The following is an 8,161-nucleotide window of genomic DNA, read 5'->3' as shown; positions in this document are numbered from 1 at the left end:
CCTCCAGCAGGAAGTCGGCGAGGCGCAGGGTGCCCACGCCTCCAGCACGTCTTAGAAACCGCCTTCTTTATTTACACAATGCCAGCGAGGAGCGCTAGCGGCCGTTTGGCGTTCCGGCGGCCGACAGAGCTGTGGGTGTTGCTTCTACGGCAGCAGGCCGGGATGCCTCAGCTAGCTCAGACCCCACATCCTCCACATGACTGGACCTAAAAAGCACCTCGCCGCTGCAGAACTCAAAGTCACGGTTTGTACAAGGCATTTGCATCTCGGTTATAGCGCTGAGCTCAGGAAGTGTGACTTTACAGGCTGCACCACCCAGGAGCCAGACATAAAAATTCTCTGTTGCACAGCAACCTGGAAGGTGGGGGCACCGAAGCTTAGGGATGGGAGTTTTTGCGTGCCGCAGCCTGCAGTGTTTACTTCGCCGCCGTCACTACGCTCACCACAGAAACAGCACAAATCTCACATTGCTTCCTCCCCACCAGCCTAACCCCCCACCTCCGCTCCCGACCGACCACATCCAGCTGGAAAAGCAAATAAGAGTCATTGCTCTGCTCTTTCCAATAGTGCTCCTCTACTTTGACATAACATTTAAATCCCTTCGTATGACATATATGATGTGTGTGGTAACTGTTACGATTCTGTTGATTTTAATTAATCGGGGACTCTTGCATTCAAATAATTCCCATTTTGTTTTCACATTTGAATGAATGAACGATACATTCGCTGCACAACAGTTTTAAAAATACCAAAGAACTAATACACAATATAATGTGCTATAATAAACTGTACCCCCCCCCACTCCTATCATGGGTAATGTGTTAATGCTCCAGCATGGAAGCTGTCTACATTCATTCATTTAGCTGATACTTTTCTCCAAAGTGCCTCACAATGTTAAGGTTACAATTATTTCCCTGCTTATACAGCTGGGTTATTTTACTGGAGCAATGCTCAAGGGTACTACAGACAGCAGTGGCAACTTTGGATCCAAAGAGAGGGTACCTGCTAGTGTACTGGTTAGTGCTCCTACCTTTGGACCCCAAGGTTGCAGGTTTGAGCCTTACCTTTTGCTATAGTACCCTGGAGCAAGGTACTTACCCTAAAATTGCTCAGCTGTATAAATGGGTGAACAAGTGTAACCTTGACATTGTAAGTTGCTTTGGAGAAAAGCGTTAGCTAAATACGCAAATGTAGTCACTCTCTTTAGGTACTGAGCTACTGGATTAGCTAAAATATACTCCTTCTTACACGCACTGGGCTCTAAACACAGGTTGTTCCGTGCCTGTACTCCCAGTACGTAATTTAGTGGTAATGTAATTGTTAGACTGAGTTACAAATCACCAATACTCCCACTGCAGGGTCTGTGCTATAAATAACGTAAAAATTGTTTGTACTTTAAATTCCACAGCCGATGCGTACTACTCCTTATATCATTGGGATATCTTCGCTGGACTGCTGCATTTTGTGTTTTTCTCTAATTTTAATACGCGCTGGAACACATCTTCAAGACAAGTAACACTTTGGATCATCAGTGCATCAGAGCTTTAATGTCAGGGTAATTATGATTATCAGGTATGAGGTTGGTCATTGCGAGTTTTCTAAATATAAAATTGTCCAGTTGTATTTTCTCTGATGTGTAAAATAAGCCAAAGTGGCACCGACTTCTGAAACAGGAAACTTGCCGTAGACACCCACTGATGTCTGAACAGTCGTGCTCTGTCAAGGAATATTTAAATAAAAGCGCTCTTCCTTTGTCACAATAACGTGGGCTATGTGTGCTCTGTGGTAAGCAAAATGGCTGCAATAAATTATCTGATGGTTTTAGAATTTAATTTCCAGTGTGTTTTGTTGCCCACTTCTACTCTTTGGCCCTCTTTCAGACGTCGTGAGGTTTCCGGTACCGCGAGGCCTCGTTCCTCCTCGTCCTATCAACTGCGACGAATAAATCGCTCGCGCTCCCGTCCGCAGCCTTCCCCACAAATAACTTCATCTGTCTGAATCCCACCACCCAGTGCAATGCCGTGCTTGCCCAGCTCCAATATGCCATCTTTGGCACAGAAAATAGATCAATGTGAGTGAAAGAACAGGACGTGTTGCTGTGCACCGGATGATTAGGAGGATGTACTCTTACGGGGTGTTGTTCGATTGGTACTAAGAGGGGGGTAATGTGATGCGCGGCTCTGGCCCGTCTCCATCCACCCCTGAATCAGAGATCTGATTATTCCAGCTCCTGTGCTTTCCAGGGGAAATTTTCCACCAGGGCCTGCTGGAAATGCTGCTTTCGTGGTAAACATCTAGACTTTCACCAACCGTGTGGACAACAACAACAGCAACCATAGGCGACACAGGTGGGACAGTGCATCACGCAGCACGTCCAGAGCAGCTGTATAATTTCCATAGATTTCCAGGGCTCTGATACAAACTCATTCCGATGAAGGTACGGGATATTAAACGGGTATCTAATTGGTCCCGGAGTTAATTTGGGTTTATTTGACCAAGAGTGATTCGGAAATCGGGAGCAGGTGAGCTTTGGTTTTATCGCTCATTAGGCCCGCAATCAATGTCAAGTGTTACACAAGAGTGGAAAAACAGCACCGTCACTCCAGCCCCCACACTCCCACTTCTATACCGGTTCCTCACGCGATAAGCAAAGGGCGGAGGGCATGTAGGCAGCGCGCTAAAGTTCACCGCGGAACATCCGTACATGTACGTTAAGCCAGCACTCTATTGGATCAAAGCGCATGGTGAGCATGCCGTCGCTTTGGGCAAATTCGGGGAGAAATACCAGCGACGGGTTCACTTGTGTCCCACAGCAGGTGATTATTAAGCGGGTCTCACACCAGCTAGAAAAGCAGCGAAATTTCCAGCGGCGGAATGCAAATCCGCTTTCTTAACCCTCCGCTTCTGCACACGGTTTAACTTGCGCAACAAGTCCGAGAGGTATAATTTACCAAAAAAAAAAATTGCTTTGTCGACTTATGCTTTTGCTTCTCGAAAGGGCAAAAAAATAACTCGCAATACTGGGATCTTATGTATTTTAAGCACGTTGAAAAGTGCTGGCTTAACTCGGTGGATTTCGAAACAGAGGTTTGAAGGTGCTGGTGCCAGTTCTAAACTAATCGTGAACTCCAGTCCCCTCCTCCCTGCTTGGTTCTGCGCCCCTAACTGGAAGCGTTGCGCGTTTTAGTGCCGCTCTGAGGACAAGGAGATCCTGAGGCTAGACCACCATCACATCTCTTGCCAACCCGCTGTTCCTGAAGTGCTGTTTGATAGCCTTCGTAGAGAATCCTAATTGTGCCCCTGTGAGAGCTGCTTCGGCAACCAGGGCTGCTATTGAGGAGAAGCAGGTGGCTCGATATTTTGATGGTGGGATGCTGGTTTTAAAAAGCAAAGAGAATTGTCGGCATCACAGAGCCCCCCTGCCAGACCGGGTCACAACCTCAGCAGTATCCTGGTCTTGTGAGATGGCCGGGAGATGTCGATGTCGATGCCGAGCGCGTCGGCCGAGGGACTTGTGATTTCAGCAGGAGACCGAGTCCGTCCTGGTCAGAAAACAGAACCTGGCACCGTGGCTCGTTCGGCCCCGTTGCCAGGACTAAACTTAGCAAATTATACACTTCCCTGCCAGACATTTCTGGGCTCCGCCGCTCTGCTGGGGAAGACCAGAAATGGAGGAAAACAAGAGTAGTCTAATCGCTCAACTTTTTGCTTTGTTAATTTTCTTTTTTTAACGCGTGCCCGATTACAAGGATATTTGCGGGGCGCTTCAGCGGAAGGTTAACGTTTTCTTTTTGTCTGAGTGTGCTGTCATCGTCGAGCTGATGCGATAAGCGGGAGCTGCGAAATGCTCCGTGGACCGGAACACAAATGACCCTCAGCGAGATCCCAAAAGCAATAAGTATTCGACGGCAGGGTGCTTCGTTCCCACGTGCGCTGTCAGCGTCCTCCTGCGGGGCGATGCTCCGGGTCCGCTGGGGACCGGCCGTCCCCATTTCCAGCCAAACGGCTGCTGACAGCCTTTTCCAACTCCCGATTCTCACCTGCCCACCTGCGCTCTTCCCTCTCCGCACCCCGGATGTGTGCTCCGCTTTTAATATCAACCTCAGTTTTTTTTTTAATTCTTTTTTTTTTAACGGCATACACAACTGCCCCATGTCCCATCTCATCTGGATTTTCTTGCTCTAAGCGAAGGGGTCGGAAAGGAAAGCAGGGGCCGTGCAAGCGCAGGGATCAAATGGCTGAAAATTCGTCAATGGCATCCCCTTCCGTTCCAGGAAAACATGCTAGGAACAAAGCCAGTTACGCATGATGCGGAGGGGGCCGAACGCCTCAGCGTGAACCTCCTGCACCCTGCGCTGCAACGGTTTACCTCCCCGAAGAGCATTCCGCGTCAGTGTTAAATCGGTCCCTTTTCGTCCGCGACCCATTAATTTGGGTGCGACGCGGCTCAGTTTGCTGTTCCACGTGTGTCTCTCGCGACGGTTGCCTGCAGCTCTCCACGCCCTGCTGGCCTCCGAAAGAGGCCCCTGAAGGAGAAGCAGACTCGTTCACGAAACCCGGACCCGCCCCGCTTCTCCCCAAGGACCCTCGTGCTCTTGACCCAGCTTAAAATTGCTGAGATTCTTTGTCCCCAAACTGCGGCTTGAAAACCCGCAACGCATCCTATTTTCTCGGTTTGTTTGCCTGAGGAGTGTCCGGGGTGTATTTCCGAGGCCAATGAGGAGGGAATGAAGAGAGCGTTTTGGCAGAAGATGTAAGTTGGAGGTTAATGAGAAACGACAGCCGGACGCCCAAATCTACCAGAATGCGCTAGACTTTCCCAGATTTAAGTAAATGCAACATGGTCTTTTCGGCGTCGCTACGATGGTTAGTTAGTTTGTAGTCAAAACACGTTCTTCGTACAGCAGGTGGGCACAGTAACCAAAAAAACCACATGAAAAGGAGTTTTATTCTGAGGTAACTAAATCACAGTTACAAACACAGCTGTAAAGGCGAGTCATGTTATGTCTATTGTCAATTAGCAGTGTGTGTGTGAGTGTGTGTGTGTGCGCGTGTCGCTATACAACAGCTCGGACAATTAGCACTTTGAGATGCTAAAGTAACATGAGGCAACTAAAAGAGTTCCAAGAGGCCAAACAGTTGGTGCCCAACTTGCAGCTGCATCAGTCTCAAAATCTGCAAACTTATTCGACGTGTCATGGGAACAATCTAAAAAACAATGACAACATGTAGCAATCATGGACAAACTGCATCGGTAAAGAGGAGCAGTGGTCACCAGTCGAATGACACAAAAGTACAGCCTCAAAAATTACCAAAGAACTGAATCAGCACCACTGGAGCCCAGTCTCAAGAAAAACTACATTGTGAGTTACACAAAGAGCAATTTACAGCAGGGCTGCCATTGGGAAACTGCTTGCATCCAAAGCCAATGCACAAAGACTCATAACCCGGTGAAAGGAGTGTGACACCTGGACCCCTGAGCAATGGAAGAAGTAGTTTGGTCTGATTAATCATCTCTTACCCTACTTCCTACATCTGGGTGGCTTTACTTTTGGAGAAAGCAAGGCGATACCCTCAATCCACAATGTCTGTTATGAACTGTCAAACGTGGTGGGGGATTAGTAACGGAATGGGCAGCCATCTCACGGGAGCCATTAGGTCCGATGATCGCTTCGCGCGGTCGTACAACGGACAAGGAATACGAAGCCATTTTACAGGACTGGGTGCACCCTATGGTACAGGCACGGTTCTGTCACGATGCTCCTGAATTCTAAGATGATCATGACCCCATGAAAACCAGGATGAAGCGAAACACTTTCCATGACCCCACAATTACGATATCTAAACATCATTGAATCTTTCTGTAGATTCCACCCCTTAATCCCTCGAAGAACTGGAGGCTTGTCTTTTTCAAGAATGGTGCAATATCCCATTACACACAGTTCAGGAGTTGTACGACAGAACTGTAAGAAGGACTGAAGCTGTACTGAAGACAAAGGCCATCCTCATTGTTAGATCCTTGATATTAATATATTGTTAGGTGTTTTCTGTTATTTTGTAACCCTTCCATAGATGGACCTCGACTGAAATTTGTACTGCTCACTGCAATAATGAGTGTGGGTTGACTATTCTCCTTCATATTTTACTTTTACATTCAACATCAACTAGTCCCTTTTAGGGGGTACTGTGGTGTGGTGGCTTTGGCCTGGTCCTGCTCTCCGGTGGGTCTGGGGTTCAAGTCCCTCTTGGGGTGCCTTGCGATGGACTGGCGTCCCATCCTGGGTGTGTCCCCTCCCTTCCAGCCCTCCATCCTGTGTTGCCGGGTTAGGCTCAGGTTCACCGCAACCCTGCTTGAGATAAGCTGCGTGTGTAGTACCTTTTATTCCTACTGTATTCTGCTGAAGTTCTGCACATTATTCTTGTGAACGGTGAGTTTTCACGAGACATCTCATCTCTCCTCCTCATGCAGCACGAGCCCGGCTTCAGGGATTCCTGGTAGCCCATGTGATTCTGCACGATTTTGCACGGTGTGATTAGCAAGTGGCACTGGAGGCACCAGTTAACAGAGATTATGGCCATGTTCTTAAATCAAATTAAATGATTTGGGATTAGTGCCGGTCAGAATCTGGCAGGAAAGCTACTCTCCACACTCCGCATCTATTTGATTTCTAAATAGCTTTTTATGCTATTTAAAATGTTTCCGCTGAAAACATGCACAAGACTTCTGATTCCCTTTTAGGTGGATGAGAAAAAACAAAATTTTACCCCACAAATTGAGCAGAGCAATTTGAAGAATGGTTAAAAATTTCCCAAATAGCAGCATTAGGGTAATGAGCAGGAGGTACATCGGTGCTCACAGGTGCGACAGAGTCAGAAACACGCCTCTGTCGTGGATGTTGACGCAAGCCAAGAGGTCAAAGTTCAGACAGAGATGCAGGGATGTCCACCCTAAGCAGCAGAGTCAGGGTGCGACAGGAAGGCCGTTCTAACGCAGCTTCGCCTCGGGCTCCAACGTTCGAGTCTCTGCCTTAGCTTAGTGTCCTCAGTAGGATTACAACTAAAATCACTCATTTCCTTCATGCTTAGAATCTGCTGATAAAGGTCAAATGTCTTGGGTTTTGCTGCAGTATAAACACCAAAGGCTGTTTCATCAGTGTAGAATATATATTCCAGTTGAGTTTATTGTATTCCAATTGATGTGTGCTGATTTAAAAAAAAAATCAAAATCAAATACATTGGACTTTACTGTGAGCTATAGCCATTGTCTCATTTTTGAAATTATTATCACTGTCACCCTGAACAATCGGTTACCGATAATCGGTGACTGAGCTGGTAATAATAATAATAGTAATAATAATAATAATAATAATAATAATAAATGCAAGTATTCGAAAGTCATGTGACTAAGATCAGACTTAAGAGTACTCCTGTTCATTCATTAGCTCTCTACCTCCCCCTTCTGGGATTTATACCACCATCTTTATAATTAAATAATAATGCAGTCAACAGAGTTTAAATTGTCAACTAAATAAAAGCTAATATCAAGCGTCACCGTGACACAGCGGTGCCTGTTTTTGTACCAAACCCAAAGTGAAATGGCTTTGCGAGTTTGTACCTGCTCCACCACCACCAGGTGACGAAGAACCACGGAACCATATGGTTTGCGAAGCACATGTGCGTTCAGCGGAGTATGAGACGGACAGCCACCATAAGTGTCAAACGCTTTCATACATTATGGATGTAAATCGCAGTGCCACTCCACAGTCGCGCAAGCCAGTTGGTGTCTTCTGAATAATTCAACAAGCTTTTATTAAATCTTCATACCCAGTTTCCAAGGAAAGAACGCAGGCATGTCTGAAAAATTCATAGATTAGTTTGCCAAAGCCTAAAGGATAGGGTCCCTATCCTTGAAATACACAATTTCCCATTTTTTTTTTAAAGCACATCTTACTTTAAACTCACTGAGGTCTTAACATCAATTACTGAGCACATCTTCCACATTCTTGTGGGATTTCTGCATGTGTTGTTTTTAATTACGAACAACAGGCCTCGCTTCCCCTGAGTTCACATGAGTCATTTTTTAAAAGGCTGTAATAAAAAGGCATGAAAAGAATTAAAAATAACCGAAATTGCAAACATTTGCCGTTGTAACCTCTCCCAC

Source organism: Scleropages formosus, chromosome 19 (genome assembly GCF_900964775.1).
Source record: "Scleropages formosus chromosome 19, fSclFor1.1, whole genome shotgun sequence".
Taxonomy (NCBI): domain Eukaryota; kingdom Metazoa; phylum Chordata; class Actinopteri; order Osteoglossiformes; family Osteoglossidae; genus Scleropages; species Scleropages formosus.
This window is presented reverse-complemented; position numbering follows the sequence as displayed.